This window comes from Syzygium oleosum, unplaced genomic scaffold (genome assembly GCF_021117445.2).
Source record: "Syzygium oleosum isolate NSW1041296 unplaced genomic scaffold, Sole_v2.1 Sole_v2.36, whole genome shotgun sequence".
NCBI classification, from domain to species: Eukaryota; Viridiplantae; Streptophyta; class Magnoliopsida; order Myrtales; family Myrtaceae; genus Syzygium; species Syzygium oleosum.
This window is the reverse complement of record NW_026607520.1, coordinates 1914689-1932086: the sequence shown is the minus strand read 5'-3', so window position 1 is coordinate 1932086 and position 17398 is coordinate 1914689. Positions and strand designations below refer to the sequence as shown.

The 17398-nt window shown below is 38.4% G+C and overlaps 1 pseudogene; it reads left to right on the top strand.

Annotated features, from left to right (window-relative positions):
- The first annotated feature begins 11426 nt into the window (after positions 1-11426).
- On the top strand, positions 11427-16546 carry LOC115664459 (eukaryotic translation initiation factor 2 subunit gamma-like; annotated as a pseudogene).
- The last annotated feature ends 852 nt before the right edge of the window (positions 16547-17398 follow it).

Below are 17398 nucleotides of genomic sequence, written 5' to 3'. Positions count from 1 at the left end.
GCCAAGTCGGTCCCGCTCTGTTTTGCTGCTAAACGACAATGTACTGACCGTTGCTTCCATTGAGGAAGGGAAAGCTTTGGTAGGAAAAAATACAAGGGACGTCATTCTCTTCACTAACACCCCAAAAGAAGAAAAAGAAGTTGTGCGGACTTTGCCCTATCGATCGATCTTTGAGTGGTAAACAGAGTCGATCACCGTAGTGAAAATTAGTTTCGATTTATTAGAATGCGCCTAGTTAATAAACATATTCTCGACGACACATAACCCTCGTGGCGTGCGCTCTGAGTTGTTGAAGCTTAACGTACATTACATATAAGAGTAACGCTGGAACGCATATAGACCCATCTATAAAATTGGTTACGAAATGATGTTAAGGAATATTAGAGGTGACATATTGGTCGGAACAGGTTTCCTACTTTTTGGAACCCGAAAGCTATCTTGCATATCTAGGAATATGGAACTTACCATGTCACAGGTTCCGATGTCAAATTCAGGGTTTACTTTGGTTCCACCTATACTCTTAATTGAACGATTGCAGTGAATCATCACATATATTACAACCCATATTTAGACACGTGAAGAATATGAAATATTAACAAATTAAAAGTCTCGGTCATGGATATCGCTGGAAATTGAAGCTCATAATAGTAGTTTCAGATTACACACTCATCATTAGACACCATAAAATGCCGCACGATCGCGCGAAGACATAGAACAAGAAAAACACAGAGACTTGTTACAAGTTCTATGTTCTAGGTTCCAGGTTCCAAGTTCTAGGTTCTTGGAACTTGTTCGGTAGAACAGGTTCCCCACTTTTTAGAACATGAAACATACCCTGCATATCGTAGAATCTGGAACCCGACCGGTTCCCACCGATCCAATTCTTAGGTTCCCAATTCTACCCTGGAACCATGCTCACCTCTAAGGAATATCAAGTTTGACTGTCCAAGAGCTAATTTGCACATGAGCCGCTGGGGCTGGCATGAACTAAAATTTTGAATCAGGCTTAAGGGATCGCTCAATCTAACCAGGACTCGAGAAGTTTGAGCGAGTTTGATTGAACGGGTTCAATCGGGCCAATCCAAACTTTCAAGGTCTCTCGCTCTCTTTTCTTTTCCGCAGCCCTACCATCAAGACAATGTATGGCATCATTATAAGCTGGTCTTTGCACCTTTGCTGTATCTCGTGCCAAATTTTTGGTCATGTCAGCAACACAGTTCAATTTGTTTTTATCTTCATTGCCCTACTTTTCAAGGTCTAATCTGCATATTTTTGCTGTATCTCGTGCCAAATTTTGATAGCCAAACACCATTCCAAAAGGAGTAGCAAATAGTTCTCGACAATAATTGCCATCATAATCAAGAATTCAAGCGTACGATAAGAGAACAATTTCTCTGAGGTGGTGAGCTGCGTGCTTATGTTGTGTTGTGTAGGCCTCTTGAAAAGATTGCCTGGATTATCAATCAATTCTTCAAATAATTCAGTATAAACCAACCTTTTTCATTCCCTTTTTTTTAAAATTTAAATTTTTTTGGATTTTTTTTGCCTCACGAGACAAGATTCGACCTGCATTGCCAAATTCAGTCACGAGACAAGATTCAACCTTTTACGCTGAAATTAAGATAAAATGATGTCATCATGCATGTCTTGGTTGTCTCAATGGAGTCCTCATAATTGGAGCATTTCCTAGTACTATCTTCTTCTGATTTTTGCCTTATTTTCTTTTGTTGTTTTCTTTATAAGGTTATTATCACAAAAAAACTCTAAATTTGATACGCATGTGCTAAATTTACCTTAAACTAATTTTTTGACAACCTAAAACCCCAAACTGATATACCTGTGATAATTTTACCCTCCGTTAGTTTCCGTTAAATTTTACTATCAAATTGCTAAGTTAAATGACACATAGCAGTTGACAGATGTACCAGTTTGAGATTTTACATAGATATACTAGTATGTGGCTTTTTTGTGTATTAATCCAATTTAACATAGGTTAAATTTGTCACAAATGTATCAGTTTTGGATTTTTTATGGTAAAAAAATTAATTTTGGATAAAATTGTCAGAGGTGCACTAATTTATAGTTTTTCATGATAATAACCTTTGTTTTTTTAATAATTACTCTGGGGATAAAGAATTGGGTTAATAGTACAGTAATGACAATTGAAAATGATCTTTCTTTCTGCAAACCATACGATGGGATACAGTTACAGTTGCTCCGGATCGTCCGCACATTATTTTAGAAGCTTTAGAGCATGCAAAAAACATTATTACATATTCTTTTTCTTTTTTTAATTCTCTCTTTTTTTTTACATACTAGCATGCCTCGGTACCCGTGCGCAGTTACGTGGAATTGCAGGCTTTGCATGTTGACTCGTCAGAGACAAACGTTGTCGTAATTAGCTGGACTAATTAAGAAACTTTCCAAGACATGTTTTATATGTTCTCCAATTGAAGATCTATGCTTAGGCAAAACTAATCTAGGCGTAATTATTTATTGTACATAGCATTAGAAATGCAGTCTGCAAAATGCAAGTTGGTCAGAATTTCCTTTTTTCTTTTCTTTGGGTATTGTTTTTTTTAGCAAAATTCTTGTTGCTGGGTCCTTCATGGATAGGACAATAGAAAACTTTAGGAAAAATGACACAAACAGTCCCTAAATTTTGGTTCAATATGCAACGTGGTCCCTAAACTTATAATTTGTTCAATACAGTCCATGAACTTTAACCTAATATGCAATGTAATTTATAAACTTTTAATAGGGACTACATTGAACATTTCCATATAATTCAGGGACTATTTTGAATATGTACCAAAAGTCAATGGGCCACGTTGAACAAATTAAAAGTTCAAGGACCATATTGAACATTAGGCTAAAATTCAAGGACTACATTGAACAAATTAAATTTCAGGGACCACATTGCACATTGGGCCAAACTTCATGGACTATTTGTGTAATTATCTCAAAACTTTTTGTTGTTGTCGTATATCAAACATACTTGTTCAAATCTCGATTCGACCCCTAAAATTCGACAGTAATTTCTTTCGTCAAATAAGATTCAATCGTCTCGAGTGCTTCGAGCTGAGGTCGAGCGCCCGTGCCGAAAAAGGGACGGCGTTGAGAATAAGATAAGAAGCTCGTCGAGGCAAGCCAAGACAGACTATTTCCTTTTATCGACTCTATCCAGCAAATCATCTAGTTAGAACTTTCGCTTCCAACCTAAATTTCTTTAAAATGAAGAAAGATATTAACTATATGATAATTCTCAACCACAATCTTTTTCCTAATATTCTTGGAAATAAACCAGGGTCCCCCACATGCTGCACCCGAGACTATAATTCAGGTTTGATTTGTCACATTGCACGAAGGCCAGAGTCATGATCATTCTTTGTCTGTCCTTTTTCGGATTTTAGAAGATGTGAGAGAGAGAAACCCATTTTTTTTGTGCTGTAGCCTATGCAGGGTTGTCAAGAAAAGGACATGACTTGGAAGACTTTAGCAGAACCCTATTGCTGCTTTTGCTTCATCCAAGGCCATTTTGATCGAGTCCCTCCTTGCTAATGGTCAGTGTCTCCAGAAAGAGAGGTGCTTGAGCCCCAGGGTTAGAAAGTCATGATCCCAAACAAGAGATTGAGATCGATCAGTCATGATCTGGTGTTAGTTCTAGTAATCCAGTAATTTCAGCACCATTCATGATTGCAGTTACTGATCCAAATCATGCTTGGATGTTGTGCTGGTGCTTGACCATATTGGCCTTTTGGCCGGCCCGCCCTTCTTTCTTCTCGGCATGTCTTATGAATTTTGAATATTTACTAAAAATTTAGAGATCATATTAAATAAATTAAAATTTTAAAGACGGCATTGCACGTTGAACTAAAATTCATAGATCATATTAAACAAATTAAAAGTTCAGGGACGACATTATATATTGAGCCAAAATTTACGGACCATTTGCATAATTATTCATTTCTTCTCGGAATATCCTTTGTAGAAGAGAAATGCCGAATGTACTAACACCATTAACAAAAACTGATGTGATAAACTGTTATTGGGTATTGGGAATATGACATATATTATTGTATGGCCCGGAGGTTGCACAGCCGAGTTTTCATGTTTGACTTGTTTGCCAAAGCACCAAGTTGGCCCAGTCACGAGCAAGCCTCATGCAACTTGGAGTTGAGCATTTGATGTCGTCTTTCGTTACTATGGAAAGTCAAATCTAAAAGTACTAAATTTATCTTTTGCAATTCTCAATAAAAATACACTTGCATGAAAATAATTGTTTTACTTTATTCATTTTTTGCTTTCTATCGGGGTAAAGAATTTAGAACAAGATATCTTTAATACCTATGATTGAATTTTGATAAATTTGAAATGTTTTGACCAAAAGAAAAACAAAAGGATGTCAAAACTCATCGAGTGAGTTCAGTACCGCTCATCTGCCACATCTACAACAAGAAAAGGAACGTGATGAGTAAATAGATTAGTTGGATGTAAATGTATTTCGCGCTGCACTCTAAGAACTTAACCTTTTAGGACAAATGGTTGCGTACTTAATATCAAACTAATATTGGAGTCAAAGATCTGGAATTTAATTCCTCGTGTCATTTTTACTCGTTTATTAGTTTCGTTTTCACTATACAGGTTCAAAACTTTTTCGCTCAAGATTTTAGAGTACTCAATTGTGATAAGCGGTGATTGTAGACATTGGTGGCTGGGAGGAAAGAGTTTTGCAGGGGGCTTTTGGGGACGAAGAAGAGACAAAGATGAAGAGCAATGCGAGATGACAATGACGACGACAACAATGATGAAGAAGAAGAATATGGGTTGGGTTGTGTAAGGATGGGTGTGGGTCGGGTTTGGGTCGAATCTATTATGGCCCACACCCGAGCTCCCTTATCGACTAGACAAGCCGATCCACGGAGTCGTTCATTTTTCATGAGCAACAATTTAAGGAGAAAAATTGCTAAGTATTGGAGCTCGGGTTGGGTCCGAGTCGAGTTGGGCATGGGTTGTTGAATTTGCATTACATATAAATGGATTAATTCGGGACGGACGATCTTCGACTTGATCCACCCGCTTGACGGGCCTACATATATATTTCGATGCTCATCTTATCTTTCGTTTCACGAGCGTCCGGCATGTTCCTTTTTCTCTCTCTATTCAGGCGAAAGTTCGTATGCGTGTCCAGTTGCGGTCCATTTGGGGCCCAAATAACATAAACATACCTTCTAGTCGAGATGTTTATTATTTTTGTGGAGAGTACTAAAAGAACACTTGATATATATTAAACCCATATTTTTGACTAATTTATGGCCTATTTGTTCCATCTTTTCCGAAGCCAAATACCATCTGTCGACTTGTATTAGATTATTGGGATATATAGTACTACTAAAAGTAAAATCATTTTTGTATTAAATCAAGATAAAATCAACATTTCAATTTGGTATCAACCCCGAATTAATAAAATCCCCATGTTCTCAATATAAAGAAACAGAGGAAAAGTTAGATTTTATTAATACAAATTTGAGCTAAACAGTATTATAATATGCTTTCATGCCTTTCGAATCCACGTCCAAAGGAAAACTCTTATGGCTCAAATGATAACAATTATGTTTTCCTATTTTTTTATTCTTTATTTTTTTTTGTTCCTGGCGACAGGTTTGGAACGAAAATCCGTTTGGTAAAATAATTTCATTTTTTTATTTCCGGGATAAATTTTGGCCAAGAAATAGATTTGGAATAGTAATGAGAAGTTAAAATTTTTTACTTTTCTATTTCTAGAATATATTCAAAACTAACAATTCTCTTTTATTACTCACCCTTGCCGCCTATCATTGCTCACTCGTCGCCAGCCACCCGCTACCGATACTGCTACCAATGCCGCCGCTCACCTGGTCGCCCGTCGGCGCTGTCCCCCGCCACCCTCCCACCCGCCTTCAGCCACCCGCCATCGCTCACCGCCTGCCCGCCGTTGCTCGAGGGCCGTCCACCCCCGGCCAGCTGTCCGCTGCTACTAGGGGTGATCGATTCTCATTCTGGTCCAGTTCCAAGGTGGAACCTGGAACCGGACCAAGAGGATTGGTCCGGGGGCCGGACCGATTGGTCCTAGAACCAGAAACCAGATCGAACCGATGATCCGGTCCAATGGAACCGGTCAGATTTTTTTCCCACTACTTGATGCTATTTTTTCGTGATCCCGACTACTTTTTTAGAAAAAAATCTTAGTAAAATGACCCTAACTTTTGCAACCACGAATGATCAAAGATCAATAATGATCCTCAAATTGAAAAGACGAACCAAAAAACGTAAGTTTAGTTCACATTTTACTAATTTTTTTGAAGAAATAAAAAATAAAAAAAATATGTACTCGGTCCGGTCCGGTTTGGTCCGATTCCCTTTGGAACCAGGAACCGGACCACCCGGACACCGGTTTCACTTTTAGGAACTGGGAACTGTACCGACACTTTCGGGAACCGGACCAAATCGACCGGTCCGATTCAATCCGGGCGGTTCCTGGTTTGGGCGGTTCGTTTTGCACACTCCTAACTGTCGCTTGCCACCCGTTTGCCGCCACCGCCGCCGCTCGCCACCCGTCTGCCGCCGCCGGCCGTCCACCACCGCTCGCCGCCCACCGCCGCTCGCCAACCACCAGGAACAGAAATTTTGTGTCATTATCAAACATTACTTTTTGCACATAAACTCTTCAGGGAAAGAAAAATAGATTTTTCTATTTCTAGCCAGAAATAGGGCCAGAGAAGAGAAATATTGTCATTCGCGCCCTTAGTCTTTAAAAATAAATAGCAATCCAAGATATTCATATGTTTTGTTTTTTTTTTTCAAAATCACTGTATATCTATGCATAGTTCTTTTTCTCTTCTACTGTAGGTATAATAAAATAAGAATCACCTCAAACTAGCGCCCGATCATGAAAATATAAGTAAATTGAATGTTGAACCAACCATTGGCCCGTTCCATATTAAGGGCCCGTTTGGTTCAACTTTGAAAATGCTATTTGGGGGAATGCAAATACCTTTGGGTGAAAGCCCATTGAAGAAATGCAAATGGTGTTTGGTAAAATATTTTGTAAAGCTACTTTGGCCAAAATATAGTGTTTGGTGAATTATTTTTGCAAATGGACTTTGGGAATAAAAAACCTAACTTACCCTTCGCCGGAGCCGGCGCCGGCCGGCCGTCGCCTGAGGTCGGACGACCGCCGGCGGGCCAGATCTGGGGCCGGCTGCCGTCGCCTGAGGCCGGGTGACCCTCGGCGAGGGTCGCGGGACCAAAGCGGCCGCCCGGGTCGCGCGACCTCGGGCGGCGGTCGCCCGGGTCGCGCGACCTCGGCGACCGCCCCGGGTCGCGCGACCCAAGTGGGGTCGCCTGGGTCGCGCAACCTCAGGCAAACGGCGCTTGGGTCGCGCGACCTCAAGCGACCTCAGGCGACCGCCGCCTGGGTCCCTTGACCCTCGCCAAGGGTCGCCCGGCCTCGGGCGACGGCCGCTGGCCTCTTGCCGGCCCAATCCGACGCCGGCCGCCTCGCCGGCCTCCCTCGCCAGCCACCTCACGAAGAAGAAGATGAACAGTACACACGAGGGGCAAAACCGGAATAAGCCAAAATAACTAAAGGTAGTTTGGGGATAAAAAATTTGGGTTCAGCATTCCAAATGCTAGCATTTGGCAAATACTGATCCAAATCCTGAACCAAACGGGCCCTAACTCGGGGAAAGCTGCACGCAGCGTCAGTACGGACAACTCGGAGTCTTAGCCCATCCACTAGTCTAGTGGCGCTACCACCATTTCACCATTTAAATGCCCCACTTAGTCGTAAAGCTCACATTATTTGGTGTCGGAAAAATTCACATGGTGTTTTGAAGATGACAAAACATTCTAAGTATACTAACATGTGTAATTGAGTGTGCAAAAAATACTGTCCCTACTCACACAATTTTATGTGCAAATTGTGTTAGTAACAGGACGTCTAAGTTTGTAAAACAACCTTTGTTCTAAAAATCATCATAATTCACGATGTACAAAGTGCAGGCAGAAGAAATTGAGAAATACACTTCGCTATTTTTAAAAATAAGTTACCTTTTTGGGAAATTTTTTTGAAATAATCTCTTTTCAAATTCCTTTCGACCAAAAAAAAATCCTTAGAAAGATGGATTCAATTACGATAAATAGATTGACATATGTTATCGAAAGAAAAGAAGCAATCCGATTGATTTTCGTGCGGTGAAATTTGAACAGTTATCGAAAATCTACCTTTTCTCAGAAACAATCAGTTCCTCAAAAAAACTTTTTAAATTAATATGAAGGAAATAACCATGGTCAACAAAAAGAGATTATAAAATATGGTTAAGTTAAGTGGGTCCATTTGCGAATGAATTCGTGCTGTCATTTGTAAATGAAAGATTTTTTTTCCTTTCGGAAAGAAATGAAACAAAAATAAAATATTACTTAAAATGGCTTATACCAAACGAAACCTGAAATTTTCTGATTCAATGTGCTGGGCGCTTCAATCGAATCACGGGGTCAAATCAAGTATTGTGACTTTATGAAATTATGTACCAACATGCAGCAACGCACGAATCTAATGACTAACACGCGATAGATCTAAATTTGACATCTCACGTGGACCCCTGTATCATGCGACTTGGACCCCTGTCCGTCACGGGCACAATCTCTATGCATTTTTTTTTTTTTTGGTGGAAACAAGCTCTATAGACTTTGGTCCTTTCGAAGTGCAACTGTTCCTTATTCAATCAAAAAATAATAGAATTAATATCACGAAAAACCTCAAACTGATATACATATTACAAATTTATCCTAAACTAATTTTTAATTACCAAAAACCCTAAATTGGTACACTTGTGACAAATTTACCAAAAACTAATTTTTTGACCACCACAAACCCTAACCAGTACATTTGTGATAAATTTACCCTCCATTAGTTTTTGTTAAATTTAAATTAATATCACAAAAAATCATAAATCGGTACACACGTGATACACCCGCCAACTGCCATCCAACTCAGCAATTTAACGGCAAAATTTAAGGGAAACTAATGGATGGTGAATTTATCACAGGTATACAAGTTTTGGGCTTTTTGTGATCAAAAAATTCATTTAGGGTTAATTTCTCACAGGTGTACTGGTTTATAATTTTTCATAATATTAACCCAAAATAATATTAAGTCTTCCTAGAATATTTCTTTTCTCTTTTTTTTTTACATGTTATAAAAAATTGATATTAGGATCAATAACATGTTTTTTTTTTTTTGGTAAGGCGGATCAATAACATGTTGAGTTCTAAAGTATAAAACAAATCACATTTATCCAGAAAAAGATTCAACGTGTAACTCCTACGTGTACTTGCCCGGAACGTCACGGAAGCTTGACGAGCTCAAATTTGAGTCAGAATTGGTATGAGAGTTGAACTTGCTGCTCTTTTAGTAGACAAAATAAGTTTAGGCCATAATTGAGATCGGACCTAAAGTTAGTGTATTTATATGAGACAAGACAAAAGTTTGGGGGTCAACTCGAACTAAACTCGGTGCTTTTCAAGGGAATTTGGCCTATTTTCATCTCAACAAGATGAAAAAGATTTTCTGTTAATTCTTTTCTTTAACCTATATAAACAATCGTTTTTAAAAAATTCATTTTTCGAATCATTGATTTTTCGTAAAACACACACCCTAAGAGATCTTTCTTTTCTTCTAGTCTTCGGCACCCAATCAACTAGACAATCACGGATCAAGCTTGTGAACACGGCCATGCGCTTTGAGGAAGTATCTCATGTATCGGGTATCTCACTCGTCATGAATTAAAAGTCCCGACTCTTAAAACTCAAAAACCAATTTTCTCATTCATTGTAAAGACAGAAGCACGTCGTTGACCATGCACTGCAATTTCAGAAGCAGTCTTTCTGGCGCAAATCGGCTAATAAAAAAGCTTATAGAGTTTGTGCTATGGTCTTAATTTATGTTTAGTACGAGTTAATTGATTGTGACTAGTCCATTGATCATGTAAGATGACCAGCTGGGATTTGGGCCTACATTGTATTTTATGGGCCGTGACTTGGGCCCACATTGCATAACAGATCCATGCTTAGCTTGACCGAGTTTGGAGTTGCCTGGCCATACCCACGTCATCATTTTGGCATTGATTCATTGAAAGTTATTTCGAATTTCCCACCCAGATCAAATTTTATTACAAACTTTTAAGTTTCATGAGAAAACCAAATTGTCTTCACATGTTATAATCTACGTGTCTGTTTGTTTACGCTTAAAGAAAAGCAAAAGGTACTCTCTTTTTTTTTTTTATCTTCCGTCAAAGTTTAAAATTTATTTGAAGTCCATAAAATCGTGGAAAATTATACGTGAATTTGCGTATCAACATTTTAATGGTGAGAAAGTTTCAGGAGTTTTGAACTTAAAAAAGGGTCAAAATGCATGAGTTATAAGACTTCGGTTAAGTAAAAAGTATACGATAAAAAACAATCCATAGTATGATTAAAGATCGGGATTTTCAATGTTGTATATAAGTTTAATTCCAAGTCTACAAAGATAAAAGCTAAAAATAAAAGCCACAGCAAAAACCTTTACAAAAACCCTTTCTCTTGCGGCTTTAACAAAAAGCACTTCATTGACCAAAAAACTAAAAATATTTCTATTGAGCGAAAAAAATTACTTTCTATGCATCTCACATATAAAAAAAATATTAAAATATAATAGGGATAATGACATAAATTATCTATGAACTTTAACTCAATGTGCAATGTAATCCTGAAGTTTGCATTTGTTTAATGTGGTCCTTAAACTTTAGCCCAAAATGCAATGTCGTCCCTGAACTTTTAATTTGTTAAACGCGGTCCCTAAAATTTTGGGATATGTTCAAGTTAGTCCCTAGTTTATATGAAAATATTTAATGTTATCGTTCCATTAATTCAAGTTCATGGACAATATTGAATATTTTCATATAGTCTAAGAATTTAATATGTATCAAAAGTTCTTTGATCACATTGAAGTTCAGGGATAACATTGCATATTGGCTACAGTTCAAAAATCACATTAAATAAATTAAAAGTCTATGGACCATTTGCGCATTTGTTCACAATTCATTAATTATTTGTGCCATTTTCCTCCCTTCAATTTAAAAAAAGGGGCCAAATGGGCCGTACTGTACGTTACCCGGGCATGTACTTTTGGGCCGATCCGGACCCGAAAAGAACACGAATGATTTTGACAATTATAACCCTTAGACTCGACGAAAATCACGTAAGACTGTTGTCCGTCGAATTCTGAAATATGCGTGCGTCTGCGCTCTTTCTCTACTTGTCTGGACAACCAAAACTCAAATACCCTCGCTCGCTCGCTCGCTCGCCGTTAGAGGCTTTGCCTACTAAACTCCGAAGCTCAGGTGATTCCTTGGTGAATTCCGTTTGTCATTCCCTTCTAATGTCATGCTTTTTCTCTCTGTTTTGAGTGATCTCTGCGTATTTTTCTTGATCTTATCTTGCTCTTTTCTTGGGGGGACCTTGTTGGGCATCGTGGGGTTGATGTTCGATGGTGTGGATTGAGATATTAGCGTTTCTTGATTGGGTACTTGTGCCTTTTGGGGTTAGAACCTCAAGTGACGTCTATTATATAGAGTCGGGGATTGTGGAATCTTGGCTTGTAATGTGGATCATGCGTTCTAATTCTTTGATGGTTCTGTTCTCTAATCTTGAATAGTGGTGGTCGACTTGTTTCGACTGTTATTTTTTGTTATTTGGGTCTTCGAAGTGGCATTCTAATTTTAGAGTTAAATTTGTCTGAGGGTGTACAATTTTTATCAAACCTTCATCACAAATTTGGTTCCTTATTTTTTTTCTTGCTTCAAATCCACTTTTGGAGTTAATATCCATATGAGATTTCGTCATGTATATGACAGTACGGTCTGTAATATGCTTGACAAAGATGATGTACTTTTAATATGCTTGATAAATGTTATCTGCTTGATCTTGAATTTGTTTAACTGCAGATTCCAAGTTTCCCTCGTGATCAAGAAGGTGAAGCAGGAAAAATTATACTCCCCAATATCTTTCGTTCTCATTCATTTTTACATGTTGAGTTGTCTATCGAGCTTCATTAGAATATAATTGGTGGGCTTTCGCTGTTACTTAGTCCTGCCACCCAAACCAAGTAAATGGTTTCCAAAACCTCCTTCCAATACCTTCTGGAGGTGTCATTCTGTACCATAACTCAATGTACTTTGCTTGTTTGGTTGAATGTTATCTGTTTGAATGCATGTCCATTTACCATTGTAGACCATGAATCATCAATCCACTTTCTTTGATGCATTGGCAGTTTATTTGTCTTACCTCTCATAAAGTTGACTGTTTTCAGTAGTCCTCCCATTCTTTGAACGAGGGTTGTTTAGGAACAAGCCAAAATGTCTCGGAAGGGTTTGATGGAGCAGGACTTAAGTAAACTGGATGTGACAGAACTCACTCCCACTCTCTCCAGAAGTAATCTCGCGGCAGGCGACGATAAATATCGGTCTGTACATGCAGTAATGTTCTTTATCCTTCTTTTGTAATTATGGTCTAAAAATTTTTCTTAGTTAGCGAGTTACTTATATTCACATTGTTCTCTATCAGGCACTATAGGTCATGTGGCGCACGGAAAGTCAACAGTTGTAAAGGCAATTTCTGGTGTGCAGGTAACTATGCCCTTTGTTAATTAGTTTAATGTTTATGTTTTCTTTGAAACTAGAGTTTCAATCTTCCCTATGTCAGCTTTGATTGCCGATATAAGGATTAGTGACCAAATACATTCAGGCTTCATGTCCTGTTTGGAGAAAACCTAGTGTCAATCTGCATTCTATGGTTAAAATTGATTGTGGCCATAGTCTGTGGAGACCGAAGGAAAATTTGCTGCTAGGGCTACTCAGTCTTATACGTGTTTATCTGTTTTTGGAGCAACGCCTCTGCTTTAGATTCTGTTGAGGTAGCTATTGCGTCCCTTTTGGAGAGAAAGGTTGTTCATGTAGTTGTAATTACTTTTATATAGAACATGATATTATATCATCAGATGCATGGGCCATTCTTTTTCAATTTTTGATACAACTTCTCATTTCTCTTAAATATCGAAGGATTTTAGAGGTGCACCTTGGCTTTTTACAGACTGTTCGTTTTAAGAGTGAGTTGGAGCGTAACAGTACAATTAAGCTTGGATATGCAAATGCAAAGATTTACAAGTGTTAGGATGAACGATGTCCACGCCCTATGTGCTACAAGTGGGTTGATATTCAGATTCTGCACTTGCCATTGAGTTGGAACTTGACCACTTAGATGTGTTCATTGATTATTTTCAGGGCTTATGGAAGTGGAAAGGAAGACTGTCCTCTGTGTGATGTCCCTGGTTTTGAGAATTGCCGTATGAAGCTGCTAAGGCATGTTTCCTTTGTGGATTGTCCGGTAAGGTTCTTGACATATGTTGTTTGATTTTCTTATCATTTTCATCAAGTGTGTTAAAGTTGTGTCTATGTGCTAAGACATATGATGCTATTATTGAAGGTATTTGGGATTAACATCTTTCTGGCAATTGTAAGAATTTTAATCTAATCTGGATGTTGACATAATTGGATCAGTACAAGCTTGTGTATTTGAGTTTGTTGTCCGTAAGTTGTGTTCTGTGGAGTGAGCTATAACATCAGACTTGTCTAACATGATTTAAAAGTAAAATTCGTCATTTATAGACTCTTTTGGTCTATTGACTTTTCATATTTGTGTTCACTGATGTGTTAATGTTACTGTTTCTGGAATTCATTGATCCTTCCATTTTATTGGCACTTGCTGAACTTGTTAGGAGCAAGTTGATGTATTGAAGAATCTAAAATCTAGGTACTGAATAGTATCTAAATGCATCATAAAAAAAGGTTGAACACAGAAAAGTTGCTTGTTTTGCATTTCTATGTTCTTAACAAGGGACAATGTGGTAACCTGTTGGCGATTTCCAATTTAAAGAAAATTTATCATCAATTTTCAAGTGCAGCTTATCCTGCTGTTAGTCCGTCCATCAATTACATATGAGACGAGTTATTGCCAGCTGCATTTATATTTTCTTAGGCTCCGTTTGTTTCGCAATAAATGAATGATTTGGAAAATATTTCTTAAAAAGAATCTCTTGAAATAATTAGTCAATGAAATGTTTCATTATTGATAATAATTTATGTCTAAATACTTTCGTGGACAATAAAAATAGTTTTCATTCATTTTGTAAGCAATACAAGCCATCATTTTAGGAAAATGTTTTCCAAATCATTCATTTTTCACGAAACAAACACACCCTTAATATCTTTATTTTCTTCTAGTTCTGTTTGTTTTATGCTTCCAGAATATTAATGCCCTTTAAGTTGTTCATGGGAACAGTTATTTTTGTATCAACTAAAGAGGCAGTTGCAATAGCAGAATTCTTCAAAATCATTTCCTTCCTATACGGCACCATTATTGTGGCCTTGAACTATTTCAAGGATCACATACTGAAAAAAGAAAATGCCATGAAATGTGGGATTAGGCAAGCATAGGAAATGGTGAGACAAGGTGATATCAATAAACCATTCTTGCAGATGATATCATGGTTTGCTGGACCCCTGCTCAACCCCTCAAAAAAAAATATTGACAAGATGGGATGACCATCCCAAACCCAAAAGTAAAACAAATGGAAAAGAAAGGAGAAAAGGAAAGGCCTATGCTGACACATGTCCAAACAGTAGTTTCAGTCTGTGTTAAAGACCTCAGAATCCATCCTTTTATTAGTACACTCATCTATCTTCTATTTAAAATTTAGATTATTCAGCAAATGATTTAACATTTGATTTATCTTCAGGGCCACGATATTCTCATGGCTACTATGCTTAATGGAGCCGCAATCATGGATGGAGCATTACTTCTAATAGCTGCCAATGAAAGCTGTCCCCAGCCCCCGACTTCTGAGCATTTGGCAGCAGTTGAAATTATGCGCCTGCAGCATATTATAATCCTTCAGAATAAAGTTGACCTTATTCAAGAAAATGTAGCGATTAACCAGCATGAAGCAATTAAAAATTCATTCAGGTAAGTGCTTTACGTATAGTTTAGATGGTCGTATATTACCCAGCATCCATCAGATCCACTAAAGTTCCTCTTTATCAGGGAACTGTCGCTGATGGTGCTCCAGTTGTCCCAATCTCTGCGCAGTTGGAGTATAACATTGATGTTGTCTGCGAGTATATTGTCAAAAAGATCCCCATTCCAGAGAGGAATTTTGTGTCGCCGCCAAATATGATTGTAATCCGGTCTTTCGACGTGAACAAGCCTGGCTATGAAGTTGATGAGATAAGAGGTGGTGTGGCCGGTGGGAGTATCCTAAGGGTATGTTTTATTTTGGGATTTGGCTTACCTTGTGGGAGATGGTTGATTTTCTTTGGTTGCCGACCACTTCTGCATTTATATCTCGTGGTTCTTTTTGGCTTGGGGTATTTCAGGGAGTTTTGAAGGTAAATCAAATGACGAAGTTCGCCCTGGGATTGTTGTGAAAGATGAGAATGGGCATATCAAATGCACACCAATATACTCGAGAATTGTTTCATCGTATGCTGAGCAAAATGAGCTACAATTTGCAGTGCCTGGAGGCCCTATCGGTGTTGCGACCACCATGGACCCCACTTTGACACGAGCTGATAGATTGGTGGGTCAAGTGCTTGGGGAGGTTGGGTCACTCCCTGAAATCTTCGTTGAGCTTGACGTGAGAACTCCCTGAAGTCTTCCTTGAGCTTGAGGTAAGAGTTGGTAAAATTGATGAAAACCTTAAATGAAAATCTCAAGCTAATTTAGCTCTGAAGTGGTGTATTTTGACACATTTGTCATGTTCTCACTTCACTCTATGTGGAGTGCAGGGCACTTGCTTGCATTCTGAATATATGCTGTTAACTGTTGCTTGAATCTTGACCCTCTATTTTGCAGGTTAACTTCTTCCTACTGCGACGGCTTCTTGGTGTGAGGACAAAGGGCTCGGAGTGGCAGGGAAAGGTCTCAAAGCTGGCTAAAGGAGAGATTCTCATGTTGAATATTGGGTCAATGTCGACAGGGGCTCGAGTTGTTGCTGTGAAGAACGATGTAGCTAAACTGCAACTCACGTCTCCAGTCTGCACTAGCAAAGGCGAGAAAATTGCACTCAAGTCGCCGAGTCGAGAAGCATTGGCGTCTGATTGGCTGGGGCCAGATTCAAGCTGGAATGACCCTCGACATCCCGCCCACCCCATTCTGATTTACGAGTCGTGGTGAAAAAAAAAGCAAAGAAAAAGAAGCGAAACAGTTTATCGTCGTAGGAACCGGGGAAAATGTGGCAAGGCAGGCATTTGGTAGGAACAATTTTCGTTAGGTAGAGTAGAGAATGTCTCTGTCGAATTTCTTTCCTTTGCTCTTTTTTTCCGTTACTATGCGGCCCGGGTACATTGTATCTGGTCGAGCCTCCGAGATCCGATCGTTATGAATGAGTTTGCGGCAATTCGTTCACGAGGCACATCATTCATTGTGCTTCTATTTCTTCTCAGCATGCCGGATATCAAACGGCAGATGTTGGGGTTTCTGCAAATTCATGTGTTTAGCCAGCTATTTGATGCCTTACAATGGGCAGGAAAAGAGAACTTTTAAAGGAGAGAACGTGTTTGCATGCACATATACCACGTATGTCGCCTTCTTTTTTCTTTTGGTCAGAAAAAAAAATTTGTCCATTTTGTTTGAGAGTGGTTAGGTGACTTTTTTTTTCTCGCTTGGTCTTTTATTTTCGATGGGAGAGGTGGTGAGTGATTTTTCAAATTTATTTCTTGTGTCCAATCCTTGAACAACACTTTCAACCTCTCGCTATTGTCCTTTTATTTTTTTGTCAATTTCAAAACTAAGATCCAAAGTTTATTTCTAATAAAAACTTTTGAAGACTATTATAGCCATGAATATTGTTGCACCCAAATGATCAAATGATTGGGCACAGTTCGTTTTTCAAAAGAACTAAAAAATAATAATTTTGCGGTACTCTTAAATCTTATTTCGGTAAATATATCTACCACATTTTAGAATCGATTTAATTTAACCGAGTTGATAATATACACGTGATAATATGTGATCGGAGTAGATCTTTTTGTTGTGCCAATGAAGATAACGAAGATAAAAGGCCTCGCTCAACTTGTATCTTGGTGAGAATTTCAATCACCACAAAATCCTTATCACTGGTGATTTTTGCGATAGTTGTAATCCAAATCAAATATTTAATAATTGGTTTATTTAAACATGATCATAAGTATGGCGGCTCGTGAGCCCATCTGAGCCCGACTTGAGCTACAAGGGCTGAAAGGCTTTTTTAGACGGGCTTTGAGTA